Below are 18,360 nucleotides of genomic sequence, written 5' to 3' on the forward strand. Positions count from 1 at the left end.
ATATATATATATATATATATATATATATATATATATATATATATATATATATATATTTTTTGCGATTCGTAAAAAATACAATATCAGATAAACATCTTATCTGTTACCATTTTTGACATTACTGAATATTTCTCGAGTAGCTATGTATCAATAATACATAATCGTAAATGAGCAAAAGAAATAATGAATTTTAAAAACACGTTTTAGCTGTTTAAAAATTTTTTAGATTATTCATTTTATACAATACATTTATTATAAACATCTAATTTATATCTAAATATCTATAAATTATCTATTTTAAATAATTTATATATTAGAATCAGAATTAGATATATTATTATAAATAGATATTTTTAGGTCTTTATTTATAAATCTTTATTTATAAATAAAAATATGCAAGTATCTAGTTATATACAATTGATATACGAATTTTATATGAAACTTATTTAAATATGTACACATATATAGGTCGCCACATAGTTTCGCGACTTTAATTTATAGGTTCTCTCAGCAATTTAGCAGTTAATTTTTCATCAGGAAAACGCTAAGGCATCAATAGTTTCTGAGATACAAACGATCGATACAGTGGAGCCTTTCGCAAACTAAATTTCAGACGATCAAATGAATAACAAAATTGTTTTCCTCTGTCAATTTCAAATTGACTTTAACAGAACTTTACTTTAGGTCTTAGTTAGAAAGACATTAAAAATCGGAGAGTCGCCACGAATAATGGCCTCCCACGACATTTTCATGAGCAGGAATTAATTCTAAATTGCTCAGAGAACCTGCCGCTATAAATGAAAATCACAAGAGATGAGACGCCCTGTATATTTTCTTTACAACCAGTTTTTCAGTTCCATCTCTCTGAAACTGCAGATTTCGGAGTTCTGCCAATACACACACGGTGGTCGCGAAATTACATCGGATTTGATCAGCTTGTCGGAAATGGTGAAACCCAAGGGAGGAGGGCTGCCCTCCTTCCCAGACTCGTCTACGATAGAATTCGGACAGTCGAGAGGTCGCCGACTGTTTTTCCGCGATGATTCGGGGCGTCCAGCGCGCGATAAATCGGAGCTCGGCGGTTATGCAGCATACACACGAGGAGCATCCCGCCCGCCAGCTTACGTAATCGCCCTCCGCCCCGCGGTTGCTCACGCGCGCAGACCCGGGAGCTTAATCTGCGTCGGTGCACCTTCAACGGGTGTGCGGCCGCAGCGGAAATTCGCCGCAACAACGCGCCTAAACAATTTGCATGTTCGATCAGCGTGCCGGCGGATCGCGATCGAACGAGACAACGGGACGATTATCGATCCGGCCGGCCGGAAGTGGGAGGCGCTCCCGATCGGGAATACGTTTTTCGCCGAGAGGCAACTCCGCGAAGCGCGTGCGACCGAGGAAACAGTCTCCGAGTCAAATCGAACCTGATCCTGCTCTTTGCTTCCCCGTTTCTTCCTCATCATCTCTGTTTTTCTCTACAATGTGCTGCTTGCTTCCTGTGTCTTCCTCATGATCTCGTTCCGACTAAAGCCTGATCTACAATGCGCCCTTTGCTTTCTGTTTCTTGTTCTCTGTCTTTTTCTGGCTTGAAGCCTGATCTACAATGTGCTCTTCGCTTCCTGCCTTTTTTATTCTTTATTTTCTTCTAACTAAAAGATCAAGATTTAAATCAGAAAGAGATAAACAGAAAGGAAAACATAAAGCAAATAGTACATTGTGGATCGAACTTAAGACTTAAGGTTTGAAAGAGATCAAGAGAAAAAAAGAGAAAGAAATAGAAAGCAAAGAAACACGCTTAATTGTAGATCAAGCTTTAAGTTTGATGTACAATGCGTTATTTGCTTTCTGTTTCTTGTTTTCTATCTTTTTCTAACTAAAAACTTTAGATTTAAGCTTGATCTATAATGTGTTATTTGCTTCCTGTTACTTTTTCTTTATCTCTTTCTGACTCAAGCCTTAAACCTTAAACTAAAAAAAGACGGAAAACAACAGGAAGCAAAGAACACATTGTAGATCAGGCTTTAAGCTAGAAAGAAGTAAAGAAAAAGAAACATAAAGCAGAGAACATTGTAGATCGAGCATTAGAGGACCGATTATTCCAATCTCTTGGTCGTGAAACTAGTTCATTGGCCAATTCCAATCTCTTGATAAGCCAACTAACAATTAAATCATATGTCTATCTTTGTCTAATTTGAAAGAGAAACAAAAACATATGAGTTAACTATCATTTAGCTTACCAAGAGAAAAAATCGAACTTTTAACCCTTAAGTCTGATCTACAATGTGCTCTTTTTCTGGCTAAATGTTTAAGATTTAAGTCAGAAAGAAATAAAGAGAAAGAAGCAGGAAGCAAAGAGAATATTGTAAATTAGACTGGACTGCGACGTGAGGATTCCAAGGACGTCTCGAGAGGATTCCAAGAGTTTTTATACAATACTTTTGAAAAAAAAATGTTTAAAATGATTAAAGTACTAGAGGTTGCAAGTAAACACTACTCAAATATTATCTAACGTCTTTTGTCATATTTTTTCTTATTTAATAAAAATAAAATAGAGTCTCTCATTAACGTTGATAAAAACAATGCCATTAACCTAAGAGTTAAGCCAGAAAATGATGGAAAACGAGAGAGGAAGTAAAGAGTACATTGTAGATCAGTTTCATGGAAGCAACGAATCACGAAGGACCGCGAAAAATCGTGTAGAATCGCAAACAGTGATAATATTTGGACAATCTCGCTTTCACGAAGAGCCTCTTCTTCGTCGAAGCTGGCGTTGTTGTGCGTCTTAATTGAGAGGACGTACGTAACAATCGCAGATGGAGCGAGGGACTCTCATCGTCGTTAATCGTCTTGCGCGCGTTCGTCTTCTGAATCGCGTCGTTGCTTTTCTCTCTCTCTCTCTCTCTGTCTCGGCAGTTCGCGTGTTAGGAACGCCGCCCAATCGCATCATCAGCGTGATGACACAAAAGGAAACAACAATTATCGTCGAGCGCGACAGTAATAGAAAACAACACACGCCTCGCGCAAAACAAGAAAGGAAATATGTCGATGTACTTCAGTGAAGTCTCAACATTTCTTCGAGCAAAAAACTCACTGGTCTTTCTGCAGTCGTTCGCATCATGTCCGGATGTGCCTGTACATCGTGACTGTTGATTATCCCGCAAGACCAATTAATGTCATTTTGATTGTCAGCTTGACATATCGTATCGTGATACATCCAGACACGATAGGAACGATTAGAAAAATTAGTGACGTGCGGTCTAACGATGCAAGTCTATGAATGATAAGTGCGCTAAGATATCCCAAAAAATTCTGGGCGTGCAATCGCATTCAAAACCAGTTAAAAAAATGGCATTTTCACTCGAGCTTAAAGTAGACTCTAATTCCATGTGACGAAATTTCTCAGTTAATTAGAGTGAATTTGTCTCTGTGGCGGTGAAATATATCAGATTCACTCTTCAGTTTTGAGTTAAAATATTTGTTCGGTGATTCAGAGTGGCGATACAATTCATTCAGTGAAAACTCACTCGAATTCGAATGACTCGACGGTCACTCTATTTTTTGAGTGAGGTTTCACTCCAAGTAATTCAGAAAGTAATAGATATACCATGAACGACAAGTTTTTCTTGAATTTATTATGTGCATAAACGACTAAAAAGAAAAAAAAAGAACAATAATGTTTGGAACAGGTTCTGAGATTTTTTATAAAAATCAATTAAATTGTAAAGGGCCTGTAAAAGCCATACGTTGGATATAAGTACTTTATTTATGTCAATTTAAATTATTAGACATCATATGCCACCAATGTTTCGGTCGTCTGCTTTTTTGTATATTTTTAGTGTATATATAAAATTATATATATATGCAGACTTAAATATATTACTACATAATAATAATATAGCACATGATGCCTAACAATTCAAATTAACATAAATAAATTGTACTTATACCCAACGTATAACTCTTACAGCCTTTTATAATTTAGTTGGTTTTTAGAGAAAAAAAAAGAAAAAGAGACGAAATCCGCGGATTCTCACCGAGACGAGAGGATCGACTCGCGGATTCACCGTTTTGCGAACGACGAGGCGCGCCCGGCACACCCGGTAGAATCTGCGCGGATGCCGATGTCGCCTGGGAAGGAACTGGGTCTTGCTATCGCGCGATTTGCATCGGCATCGGCCGATTTCGACATGCACAACGTACGTGTATGCACATATCCCAGCCGCGATATTTCCGCGCCGCGCGACATGGCCATCGTTACGTTTTATCGATTGTCATCGCTACACGCCGCTATTACGTAAACGCCTCCGTTATACGCGGAGTCTCATCTCCGCGCTCGCCGTTATCATGCGGCACCGGCGGCGGCGGTGGCGGCGACGACGACTATAAGATCGATTTCGGGACGAGGGAGGTTAGTTCTCTCGATCTCTATATCGCGACTGATCTGCCGATCCTGTGGAGCAAACGGCGCCTTTGTCAAAGCATCAAACGGTGCCGACTTCTCAGGCACCGTTCTGCTGCCACTTTTGAGGATGAACGCTGCTGTGAAAAATTTTCGAAGAACGAGGCGGAAGGCATGAAAGAGAGAGAAGGGAAAAGAGAGACAGGGATCTTTCTCAATTGTTTTTCTTGCGCAATCTAAATTTTTTTATCTTAAAGACTGAAGTAAAAACGCATTGCGTCTCAAGTTCCAGAAACACGATATGATTCGGCTGAAAAGGATAGGCCTGTGGCGCAGGAAGTGATTGAAACGGGTTCCTTGACGGACCTCAAGCCACGAAAGGGTCTGTAGGATAATGAAACAGTTGCCTCCAAGGGGAGACAAATGACGAAATTGATGCAGGGGACGAAGGAGAAACGGTCTCCTCTTCGTGTGCATGTCTAAAGCTTGATCACGTCTGGACAAAACTTGCTGACGTGGTTCTATTGTTGTCAAAAATTGATAAAGGCAGAGGAGGATCTTACAATCGAGAGACAGAAAAGGTATATACATTTTTTATTGATGAAATATTCAGTGCAAATAAAATGTGTGTATATATATATATATATATATATATATATATATATATATATATATATATATATATATATATATATATATATATATACTTCACATCTCTGATGATAGGAAAAGATTTTATACTTGAAAAATAAAACAAATATATATATATACTTTACGTTGAAGAAATCTTCAATGTAATAATGTATATATATCCGTTTCACCTCTCAAATGTAAAGTCTGTCATCAGAAGTGACGCAGACACATGTATTTTGCACTAGAGATTTCATCATGTAAAAAAATACTTATTAGCTTTACTTCTCACAAGTGTAAAATTCTCTGTCGTTATTTATTTTCGATAATAACAGAGGACGGGAAATGAATGGAAAGAAAGAAAGCGCGAAACGCCGAGATCGGGCGGAAAGTGCGGGCGAGAGAGAAGCGGGATAATATCGACCGGTGCGAGGAATTTAGTCCCGTTCAGCTGTCGTCATGCTCGTCATTGTAATTCCTACGGCGCAACGTAATCGGAAATGAGCCACTCGGTTGCCGACGACAGAGACTAAGCAATTTCGACGGGGCGACCCAACCCGGAAACCCGACATGCCGGCTGTATCTTCCCCGATCTTCATTTCGTTACATCTCTTATCGGATTTCCTGTCTTTCTCCCGGGCAATGGTCACACATACTTCCCTTATCTCAGCCGCATAACTTTCATACGAATATCTCTTCACGGAGAGAAGAGGAGATGGATCGGATTGCCGATTATCATGCCCCGACGAAGGGAACGAGAAGAGAGCCTGGTATCGCGTTCTCACGGGAATGAAGTGCCTTTCTAACCTTAAAAAGGGACGCAGGGAAGGAGCGGAAAGGGGACTTCGTTCGCCGAAGGGGACGAGGCTCGCCGGCTTCGCGCGAACAGGCCGACAGGATCTACGGATCGAAGTTTCCAGATCGCGGCCTTCGTCGCGTACGTATGCGAGACAACGACGGCCCAGTCGACGCGCGAAAGAGACGGAAAGACAGACAGGGAAGATCGCGGAAGGCGACGATCGCGCGCCGGCGATCTTCGGTGACTCACCTGAAGCACGAACGACCACGGAGAAAAGCGGTTACGGGATGCGATCGGGGGACGATCAGCAGTGGCGGTAGTAGACGCACCTTAGAGTCCTGCGCACGGACAAGCACACGTAGCAGCGGCAGTAGAAGCGGTCGTGGTGGTGTCGTAGTTGCCGTACGAACGCCGCGCGGGTCGGAAACGAAGTGGCGAAGCGGCGCGGCGCGACGCGACGCGGAACGGCGCGGGATCGCCTCGCGACAGCGCCGCGAGCCTCTCCTCGTCCGGCTCAGCCAATCAGCGTCCTCCTCGCGGCCCCCTCCCCGCCGCCGGCGAGACCGTTCGGCCGCTCGCTCGCTCTCGCGCGACGTTCCGCCGTTCCGCTATTTCTGAGGAGGAAACTTTCGGCCGGCTCGCGGTGGCCCGTTGCTACCTGAAATCCCGCCGCCGCCGTCGCCGCCGTCGCCGCCGTCGTCGTCGCGGCTGGACCGCGGCGGGTATTAACGCTTCCACGGTGCACTCGTGCAGTGGCCTGCAGAACGCGTTTGGTAATGAAATTGCGGGCTCCACTAACCGTCTAAATTGTAAAGGGCCCATGAGTCCTGTTCTATAATAAATGTAGTAAGCATTTAGCTTTATTGAGCTCTAAGCTCAAAACTCTGTGGTGTGGTTTTCGGCTACAAACGTTTTCTACTGCTGCCTGAAGTCATAATTCACAAACTTCAAGCGAATTGATCAGATTCCAATTGTTTAAGCAGAGGAAAACGCTTTTAGTCAGAAATTATAGGTCTTTGAATATAAAAATTGGGTTGGGAAAATACGTACTTGAAAGTATCTAAGATATATATTTAAATATGTATCTTATTTAAATACAGTATTTAAATAGCAAATGATTAAGTATCTTTAACTTTGTAATTAATTGCTTAATATAAATTTTTGTAATTAATTACTTAATATAAATCGGCGGTAAGAGGCGTAATTTAAATTTAAATACTGTATTTCAAATACTTTTAAATATATATTTGCCCAATCCTGAATATAAGACTCTAAAGACTTACTACACTTATCGTAGATTAAAAGCTATATATTAGTTATAAATACGCTTTGTTTACATTTATATATTTTATTCTTTTTATTTATATTTATGTATTTTTATTTATGTATTGTTGTATTTATGTATTTATGTATCTATGTATATTTATGTATTTATGTATTTATGTATATTTATGTATTTTATTTACATATATTTATAAATTTATATTTATAAGGAATATAAATAAATATATTCATATTTACTAATATTTACATGTACATATTATATAATTTATATTAATATAAATAAAACGTACTTATACCCAACGTATGACTTTTTTAGATATTTATAATTTTGTTGATTTGTATAAAAATGTCACGGCTTTTTCCAAACAATTGTGCTCAGCAAATTATCAAAATTGAGAATTATTATCGACGAACTTACACAATAATAGTAATAATAATATAATCAAGAACATTAAATAATAATTAATAATAATAATTGTGCAAAAGTAATTTATAAGTGAACATAAATATTGTATAAACTTATCCAAAAACATGTCCTTTACGTAAACCTTTCTGCGAACGACTGTACAGTCAGATGATTAAAGTTTATAACGTTCCCTCTGGATGAATTTCCCAGTAGAATAATTTGGTTTCCAGTAATTTTGAGAAGATGCATTTTCCTATTGGGCAAGAAATGTTTTACTAAACTCATTGAGGTAAAGCGTAGCAATCCTTAAGAATTATTCAATATCTTAAACTTTAGATCTCTAAATTTAAACTACCATTGAAAAATTGGCTTTCGATCATCTGACTGTACATAAATCTCTTCATCGAGCTTTATAGAGCTCCTACAATATTACAATTGTGTAAACTATTATGCTAAGAAATATTTCTTTATAAGGCGGCAATCACATTGGTAGAATAAAGTCACATATACGTGACAAAGGCCGCCAAAGTGTTAAGGGTGTATTCGACTATTGGAGATTGAGGATTTTCTCGATTGGATATTTGATTTCGACAAATCGATTGATCTCGATCGCGATTCGCTTTGCTGGCGATTGGTCGGTTGCAACCTTCAATCCGCAATCTTTCATCTCCAATATCTAAGATGCAGTATACTAGACGCTTCACAGGCTTCAAGGTATTTTTTATACAATCGGTGAAAGACAGATTGCACCGCACTTTTACCTCAACTACAGAACGCACCTGGTATTCAATATAGGAAAACGTAATTTGAAACAAATTCTCTTATTGGGTACAGAATATGCGTTGCGAAACTCATCGAAGTAAAGCTGTTGTAACCTTTCATTCAATGACTATACACGGAACTGATGACGTTTTAGAATGCTTTGGAACGCCTGAAATCACTATCAGACTAGATCTATTATATAGGTAGATGTAGACTGAAATAGATGTTACTAGATACACGAAGAGATTAAAGTACGATAAATCACGTACCCAGTAAACTCCAACCGACGGTAACATTACAGCAATGTTATAATTTCTCACTCAATAATGCAAGTACAATGCAATATATATTGTAGGTAACATTTACATATATTGTTGAGTGGAAAATTGCAATTTTAATTAATTATTTACTGAGATTTTGATATAACAGTTTATTGAGTAGTTTCAATCAGCAATCATCAATAGATGAGTTCAATGAAATTATTATATAGATAGAATTTTCTCTATAGTTCTAAAGCCCGAATTAGACAGGATTGAAGATTATGATTGGACCAATCAAGTAATCTAAATCTTGGTTTTGCTTTACTCGATTCTTCTGATTATAATCCTCAATTTACACAATCTGATACAAGCATGATGAAGCATGGTTTTAGTCTAATACAGTTGTAAGGTGACCAGATATTCCAGTCCCAAATCTGGGACACTTCGTATATAGAAAAGGGGAAAAGGATGAGACCACTGAAAAGTACATATATGTATGTGTGTATATATATGAGTGAGAGAGAGAGAATATATATATATATATATATATATATATATATATAATAAGTGAGAGAAAGAGAGTGTGTGTGCGTATGTGTCATTATTTATATGCAATAATCAAGGCTTCCTACATAAAAATAATAAAAATAGAAACTCTTGCTTGTTCTTATTTTTAAAATTAAGAAAAGGAAGCAAGGCTACCAACTTTACCAGAGTTGTAAATTTTCTTGAAAGCTTTGTTTGTCAAAAGTATTTAAAAAATTCTCTGAATATACCGAGACAGTTTGGTCGAATCCGGCATCCCGAATAGCATTCGAAAAAACTCGGGACAAAGGGTGAAACTAGAACTGTCCCGGGAAAAAGGGGACGTTTGGTCACCTTATTAATGGATACAATTCCTAGTATGACATAAACATCAAACGCAAGAATGAGCAAACGCGGATTTGAGCACTGTTCGTCCTCGAGTCCAAACTTCCATTAAATTTTGATCGAATGGTTGATCGAATTTCCATCAAATATTTTCTGTCTTTCAGGTGTTCGTCTGGCTCGAGGACAAAGGCCTCCTGTTCCTTTAATGGCATTGGAGCTTTGTTCATCTTCCCCTCAACGCTAGATTAAACACTTGTTTCACTCTGGAGGGAAAAAGTGCAGCCTAGTTCAGCTAAAAAGAGCAGACCTCGAGTCTTATCCCCCCGAGAACAATGGCGTTGTCGATGGCGCGCTCGAAGAATCGCTCCCGTTATCGATCGCGAACGGACCGGCCGAGGCCCTTCGTCTACGTGCCAAGGTCAAGGCCCGACCTCGCGCCAGCCAGCTCGCAAGCCCTCCTCTCTCATCGGACGTGCGGCTCAGCTCCTCGTGGTCCACCGGTGTGGCTTCTACACGACAATTCGCGTATGTACGTCTCCGAGGAATTATGTAACCAGACTTTCGACTAGTCCAACGCTGCTCCGCTGTTCTCGCAAGCGCTCTGCGCGTTCCCATCCTTGGGGACCACATGCGTCGATCGTATACCGGGTACGTTGTGATTATACATCTAACGTAATTCGCATGATTGTAATCTGACGTGCTCCAGACTTAATTAAAGTCTGCGGATTTAGATGTGACTGAAATTTGTGGATTTTCACTGCAGTGTGCATTAATGTGGATTTTCATTTCAGCACGCTCGGAAATGAAACAAGAAAGTGACGCAGAAGTATTCTCTAAATTCCTTGGTATGAATCTTTTTTATTCAAAAAGTAGAGTGACTACTATATGTGTGTGTCGAGTACGAGTAGAGGTGAATTCCTTACTCTGAATCGTCGAGTGAAAATCTTTCTTCGAAATTAAAATCTGAATAGATTACAGAACAGCTTAGACACGATGAAGTTGGGAGTTCACTCAGCTATCATAAATAAGATTATTACTGATGGATTTACGCGCAGTAATAATATAATTAATAATACTAAATAATATAATTACTGTATAAATCCATCTGTAATAACTCTCAATTTTGACAGTTTGGTAAGATTCCAATTTTATTGTGTCTAAATCATTTTGCAACCACATTACAGAAAGTTGCTAAATTATTTAACACATTTCACATGTCCCAAAATTCATCCATTCTAATTTTTGTGTTAATTTAACATGAGGCAAATATATTAACAAATAACTCATACACGTTACACATAAAATATGTCACTAAGAGTGTACATGTTACATGTAAATTGTGTTATTTTAACACCTAGAAATGGTGAATGTAAACTCAACGCAGAATAGTCAAAATAACACAACGACAATATGTTAAATTAATACACAGGGGTTCTAAGTAAAAATTTAACACAAAAGTTTCTACACAGGTCGATTTCAACACAAGTATAAAATGTTTTTACTGTATAAAGGCCGATTTTTCAGTAGCAGCTTAAGCTTGAATTTAAATCTAAACTCTGTTCCAACAATATATCCATTGTAGTTGAATATAGAGTTTAAACTGGAAATCTAATTTTAAACTACTATTGAAAAGTCGGCTTTTAATGTATACTTCGTCGTCACAGGCACATATGCGCTCTGATCAATGAAGTCCACTCTAAATTGAAGTGAAACATTCACCCTTGCGTTCTTGGTGGTGTTTTTACTGTTATTTTGAGTGAACTTTGAGTAACTTTGAATTATTTTGTGAGTGTTACTTTGAGTGAAAATACTGCTATTTTTCACTGACGTTCTGATTGGGCTTCAATTTCAAGAAATTCAGAGAGTAGCTGATTACTCTAATGAGACAAGTGACAGTGACTCCTCATTCTCTCCCTTCCCCCTTCCCTTTTCGCCACCTTTCTCTCTCTGTCACACACACACATACACACACACACAGATCCTCTTTTCTCTCCTCCCCTCTGCAGAAACCGCTAGCATTCCGCGCTTTTTCACCGAGCCGGCATGGAACGCGGAAATATCCCAATTAAACTCGAGGATTAAACGCACCGCTGCGCGCGTATCGCTTCGGTCCGATTCCACGGCGTTCCGGCATTCGAGGAGGGTGGTATATAGGTCACGGCGGATGGATTTCCGGAGAACGGTAGGATTCCGGGAGTGTCGGTCGGCCCGTCTCGTCCTTCACCCCGCCGTCCCGCTGCTGTTACGAAATCAGCTGTGCGCGCTCGGGTTGTTGTAGGTCGCGCCGGGGGTCCCGTCGCCACCCCCGTTTGAGAACCCACCACCCCCGCGACACACACACAGAGAGAGACACGAGGCGGGGACGTTGGGAACGGGGAGGGGGCGACTAAAGGTCGCTGGAAGCTCGCCGGAGTAGATCAATACGAAAGCCACATGCCTGCTTGTGTGCCTATCTACCTACCTACCTACCTACCTACCTACCCATCTACCTACCTACCTACCTACCTACTTATCTACTCATCTACCTACCCACCTTCTTACCCTGTCGCGCCAATAAGAATATCCGGAGGAGAGGATTGAACCTTTTCTCGTCTAGAGTCTCGCGCCCACGTCCCCGTTTATTGTCGTGTGTGATGATAATCGTTTAATCTCTGCTGGAGGGCGAGGCAGGAGGGAAGAGTCGGCGAGAGTGAACATCGGTGCGTTGCACGCTGCGATGCAAATCACGTGGGAGACGACGACGCGGTCGAGGAAGATCCTACGGATGAGACATGGATATTGGACGAGTGCAAGTCTGCTCTTGGAATTTCTGGAAATAAAATTGCATGCGAGAAGCAGACTAACGGTCGAGTTGAATGACTTATCATTTATGTAGAGTGATTTATTCTTCATTCTGAGTCGGCGATTATTTTCACTCGAGATTGTGCAGTGAATCGGATGTGTTCCATTGAACAAATTCATTGTAATCGATTGAGACACTCGCTCATATCAGTTAAGGGAGAATTCATTTTTTAGGTTTGAATTAATCTTTTTAGAGGGATACTGACATATACGTGTAGATATGTCCAATTTCTTTTTTTTAATTAACATTACCGACATATAACGAATATTACTGTGAATAAACATTCATCAAAAATTCCACAAAGAGAAATATCGTAACATGACTGATAAATGTCATATTTATTACTTTAAACTTAAATCAGTTCCTTCTAATTTTGATAAATTCGTCCCTGAAGAAGTTAAAGATTTACTCTCTTATCCCGAGTAGCGAAATATTTTCACTATCACTTCTCACTCATGTCGGATGAGATTTCAGTCCAAGAAATTTAGATCAGAGAATATTCTTTGATCTAACTCGCACAGATCAAAATAATAGCCTTAATATTTATTAGGCATATCTGAATTTTTCGATTACAAGCATCGTGTCTATATTTATGCATCATAATTACTAATTGTTCAAGGAAATAATAGTATTTTATTACTTTTTCTTTTATATGTAATTTTGCGTTATAAATGCCGTTTAGTCTAATTGATATTCGAGATATCGCTGCTGTTTCCTCAAGTGAGAAGATATAATGCGCATGATTAAAAAAATTTCAGTAACCCTAAAACTAAGTCTACAATAGATGTAATAGATCTTTAGCTTTTTGCTTTAAGGCCTATAATTTCTGACAAAACATATTTTTCGCAATCTCTTAATAGCTAGAGTATGGGCAGCTCGATTAAAGTTTAGGGATCACAACTTCAGACAGCAGTGGAAAGCTGTTCTAGCCGAAAATTACATCACAGTTTTGGACTTAGGGCAAAAGGCTATAGACTTACTACACACCCGCCCTAAGCCTGATAAATGTTGAGGCCATCATGTCGGCTTGTGAACAATCAGTGGAAGTTAGGTTGCAACATTTTTATCTCCATGAGCCTTCTGAGAAGTGCCGAGGAACGAATTCTTCTGTTGGACACGAATACATTATGCAATCCATTGGAAAAAAGTGTTGCGACCTTCTCCCACAAGTTGTACGTGAAGATTCGCGTCGGGAACGTTACGGTTATTAATCCACGGTTTCCTCGTTTTTTTTATCGTTTCATGGAAATGTCTCGCGAACGAATCGACCTACTGCCGATCGTTGACTCTCTCTCCGCGTTTTCCGTCGCCGCACGGCAACGTGTGCGCGCGCGCACACGCTCTAACGTAATTTATCGTTTTGTTTTTTGAAACTCCGAAATAGACGCGTCGATAATCGATACGGTGTCGCGCGGCGACGAATACTTGTCCGAAACCGTCGCCGTTAAATACGTAAAATGATCCCTTCGGGATGAGCGAGGAGAAGCGCTTTCTTCATACATTTAGCCTGGCTCGAGTCGAAGAGAGAGAGCTAGAGAGAAAAAGAGAGAGAGAAGGAGAGGCAGAGAGAGAGAGAAAGAGGGGAACAGGAGGAGGAGAGAGAGAGTGGAAGAGGAGAAGATGGGAGAAGCCACTGTCAATGCTGAGCGCACCTCGCACACCCATTATGTAATTTGGTGTACGTTGGACGTCGAGTATACTCATATTTTCCGCGGAAATAAATCGGCGGGGCTGAGCCAACGAGAGACGACGAGCGCTGGCACCTTGAAAACGCCCGTGCCAGCCACTGCCGTTCATACAAACAGTTTCTGCGTTCGTTAAAATTAAACGAGATTTCGCTCGCGCCGTTCGTGCAAAACGAGATTTTACATACAATTATATGTATGTACAAGCTATGTAACACGTGTGTGTTTCCTTTTTCTCCCCTTTTTTTTCTTTTCAACGTTTGTCTTGTTCTTGCAGTCATTGTTGCCCGACCGAGCGGGAAGAAACCGCTGCGCGGCCAATCTCGGAAACAACCTCGACATCCGGTCGCCGAGACACTGACCGCCTTCGCAGAATTCCCGCCCAGGAAGTATTACGATTCGGTGAGGTCGTGTCCATATCGGATTTACGCTTAACGGCGCGCCGCTAGCACAGATTCAGAGATCGTACAAATGCAAAGGCGTTGCCAGACGCCTTGTTCTATAATAAATATATAAATATAGGTTGTAAAGTGCGAAGCACACACGCAACACACACACACACACACACACACAAAGTGTGCGAAGTGTCTGAAACTGGGTCGAGTTTCTTCTGCTCTTGCACTCGTCTTTCTCGGGCTGTCTCCAAGCAAAGTATCTTACAATAAGGCCCATTCTAATACACACATATACACAAGGTATTTCCAAATTAACACGTTGACTACCACGCTGACTTCTACTGCATATTTCAATGTTCAGCTAAAGTTCAAATTACTAAAGATAAAGATACGGTAAATTAAAGCAATTCATAATAAATATTATTAGCTGGTTTCGTTGGCTCCCTATTGGCTATATATTTTATTTGTGTTATATATATTTGAAGGAAAGTTTCGTTATTTTATATGGTCCAGTTACAAAAAAATTCTTATTTATTCTGATTTATCATTTTATATGTATACAGAAAAATATCGTTCCATTGCTAAGAAAAACGGTTACTTGATTTAATTTGCTTCTGTTAAGTAATGGTTATTATCCCCGATAGAGAATATTTTTTAATAACATATACAAACATAAATAACTTAAAATATATTCGTCACAAATTTGAGAAGCTTATCGCGCACTGAAAAGCAGGATTTATTCTCTTTGCAAGAATATTATGAAATTATATTTTATTGAAGAAAAAGTTGTTTTGTCTCTACATAATAAGCAAGCCGAATTTTTGTTTAAATTTAATATTCTTAGTTAAAATGTTAAACTAGGATTTGAAGGATTTGTATCTTGAACAAATTTAATGCTTATAATAAACTCATAACAGATTTTTAAATATATAAACTTACGAAATACTTACAACAAGCAACATTTATTTAAACGTACTATGTATTTTTCTATGTGTGTAAATCAATATAACGCAGCAATATTATAGTTCACTGGTGATCCATGTTATAACACTGTGGGCCATGGTAGTCAACGTATTATAATTTTTAAAGCGCTAGATTTTCTTTTTATTTATTTGCTAAAATAATAAAGCGTCTTTTACAAGAATAATGCTTCCCATAAAGTTGAGATGGACATTTGTAAGAGAAAAGCTTGTAGAGAGAATAACCAAAATTCTATTTTGAAAATCACTACTGACGTCTAATATATTTACACATTGTGATATCATCAGCGAGCACTCATTTTGGATTTGTGGCAAAGATCAATCAATGTCGAGAATTAATTTTCTCTCATTGTATTCAACTTTACTAAGAGTAAATAATTCGGTATATAATTATAAAACTCAAGCTCAATATGTTTTTGCCTTTATTTTGATGTTATTTTATTGCTGGTAAAATATCTGATGATCTTTAAGGACATTTGGCGCGAAATTTGGACATATTAAAACTCGCCAAACGGTAAGCGTGGCGCTTTAAAGGATTACCATCGAATTGCTTTGAAACACTCTCTAAATAAATTGCTATAAACACGTATATTTACTATACACAGAATTATGCATTTACTATACACAAAAAAAGTTTTGTAATAGTTAACTAATGTATTTGATTGAGCATTTTAATACGATATTTAGTATATAATTAGTATCAAATACAGTAATATTTACCAACCACATGAATGATAATTACGAATGATTAGTGAAACAAATTTTTCATTTAGTTGTATCAATTAAACGGTTTGGAAAATAATACTAAATAATTTAGTAATAAATACTAAATATAGTGCGATTATAATCAAAGGCTTTAGTCATTTCGTATATTTATCACGTAATATATATTATGAAGTATTATTAAACAATATGGTTTTTTTCATAAATTGTTTCATGACATGTATCACATAAATTGATAATTTTACCAAATCTTAGTAAGAGATACCACAAGCCTTGCTAAGATTATTTGTTAATATTTATCAAATTATTTGATTATATTCGCCTACATGTTTAATTGAAACTACTTCACCAATCTGATAACTATTACCAGGCTCGGTGGTTATTATCAAGTGTTTTTTATGCAAAATGTTACATCTGAAATCGTTCGCGTTCAGTTTGAGAAGAGCCCCGAGAGGCTCCCGATGTTTCTCAAGCCGAACGCGAGTCTTTTTTGCGCCGTTATTACATTCAGCTCTTCAATCCCTCAATTAGAGTCCTCGGCGGAGCGATTTGCCGGCCGTGACCTCGTTACGCTCGCGCATCGCGCACGATCCAGGAAAATGAAGAGAGGAACGGGGTTTATTGGACACGAACGAAGAGGATGGCTGCGCCGAGCCTCGCCAAATATCTCTCGGCGATCCATACGGCTGGACGTAGCGCGGGTGTGACATTCTTTCGACGAGCGACGGGACGGGAACTCGGGCCGGTATCAGGACAGGAGCCAATGGCCGGTGGATAGGCGTCCGGTCGCCAAGAGACCTCTGCCAAACGAAATTTTCTACTCCCCCTACCTCGCGCGTCGCCCACCGTTGTCCCTCGTCGCTGGACTCACGTGCTGGCGAAATCGGCGACCTCGTCCAAGGCTCGGCGAAGTGAGACCAGAGATATTTCAGTTACTAATAATCAACCAGACCACCCTGAACATGCGAGGACGCTCCTCGGCCGTCTTTCGAATATCGTCGTTGTTCGGCAGAATCGCAGAATGACGGGCGACAGTGCACGATGATCGCGGAGCTACGAGGCTAGATTTAGCGCGGAATTCTCGTAGACCGGCTGCTCCAGGGTCTCTCTCTCTCTCTCTCTCTCTCTCTCTCTCTCTCTCTCTCTTTCTCTCTTTCTCTCATATTCTCTGGGAGGGAAGCTGGAGGTCTGGGCCTGTTAGCGGCTGTTGGGACCGAAATACGCAGCGGCAGCGCGGATGCACCGACGAGAATTGTTCGCCTGGCTCTTTTTTTCTCTCTTTCTCTCTCTCTCTTTCTCTCTCTCTCTCTGTCTCTCCCGTTTGCGCCGCCGTCGCGGCAGAGATAAATCTTCGTTGTGGTACAGTCGGTTCAGGCGATGCACGCGCTCCGCGAGTCTCTCAGACTGGACATCGCCCTTTTCTCGTGAGCTCATTGAGAGTTCAAGGAAAAGAACGGTAATCGCGCGTGGATATTGCGCGAATATGAATCACGCTCGTCGGGTATGCAATGATCTCAAGAGAAAAGGATGAAAGAAACGAGAAAGAGCTGTTGAGCTTGGCCGCCGCGTATGACCTCGCGGATTTATTTCCAACGTCTTCTAAACATTTCAGCTTGTTTCGTAAAGGCAGGAACCGATCCGACGCTGGATCGCCCCTCAGTAGCTATTTTATCATGAGTGGATTATATTACAGCTTGTGTAATAAACTAAAACGAATTGGACGAACAAATTTTTAAAAAGTGTTAAACATAGACGAGGGCTCCTTTGAAAAATTTCCAAAATTAATATTTCTTGTGGGATACTAAATAAAAAAGGAAGGAAAGAGAAAAATTATTTGGAACTTTGATGTGTTGCCATTTTGTTAAACTCCGACTTTTTGTATATAACAAAGGTTTATCGTCCAACAAATTTAATACAGTCTTTTTAATTTTCTCATCGTATTTCAAGTTATTACACGAGCTGTTCAATGTTGTTCACCAGTTTTAGAAAGACCAGTTTTAGTTCGTCCGGCGACTTCGCGTTTGGCACAAAAAACCTGCACGATCAAATTTCAATTCTTTTTTAAATTAAAAAATGACTTTTTTATACGTAAAACAATGATAAGTATTGCAATTGTAACTGTATTAATACTTTTACTTATTTTTTTAAAAACAATTCGTGAAAACTATTCTTTCAGTTATCTAAAACAGAATCTCTTCAAGTTATTTAGGATGCTTATGAGAGAGAAAAGGGAGAAGCTTGTGAGAAAGAGAGACACACACACACAGAGAGAGAGAGAGAGAGAGAGAGAGAGAGAGAGAGAGAGAGAGAGAGAGAGAGAGAGAGAGA

At 39.4% G+C, this 18,360-nt stretch overlaps 1 protein-coding gene and 2 long non-coding RNA genes across 5 annotated transcripts in view; 2 read left to right on the forward strand and 1 right to left on the reverse strand.

Moving 5' to 3' along the window:
• Positions 1-6,409, reverse strand: part of LOC116851048 (arginine kinase) — a 48,319-nt gene extending 41,910 nt beyond the window's left edge. Inside the window, exon 1 of one of the 2 annotated variants that reach the window (XM_032830052.1) lies at positions 6,075-6,409. The gene's annotated coding sequence lies outside the window, so the exon portion shown is untranslated. The remainder of the gene's footprint in view (positions 1-6,074) is intronic. The other variant, XM_032830054.1, reaches the window with a different exon arrangement.
• LOC116851049 overlaps positions 1-16,369 on the forward strand; it is a 42,692-nt gene extending 26,323 nt beyond the window's left edge. Inside the window, exons 2-5 of one of the 2 annotated variants that reach the window (XR_004379515.1) lie at positions 9,572-10,055; positions 10,199-10,252; positions 12,068-14,130; positions 14,212-16,369. This is a non-coding gene — a long non-coding RNA (uncharacterized LOC116851049). The remainder of the gene's footprint in view (positions 1-9,571; positions 10,056-10,198; positions 10,253-12,067; positions 14,131-14,211) is intronic. The other variant, XR_004379514.1, reaches the window with a different exon arrangement.
• Positions 4,340-6,252, forward strand: LOC116851050. The gene is made up of 2 exons (XR_004379516.1): positions 4,340-4,977; positions 5,362-6,252. It is a non-coding gene; the product is annotated as an uncharacterized LOC116851050 (long non-coding RNA).
• Positions 16,370-18,360: the final 1,991 nt, after the last annotated feature.

Source organism: Odontomachus brunneus, unplaced genomic scaffold (genome assembly GCF_010583005.1).
Source record: "Odontomachus brunneus isolate Ranch 3 - 2012 unplaced genomic scaffold, Obru_v1 Obru_scaffold_164, whole genome shotgun sequence".
NCBI classification, from domain to species: Eukaryota; Metazoa; Arthropoda; class Insecta; order Hymenoptera; family Formicidae; genus Odontomachus; species Odontomachus brunneus.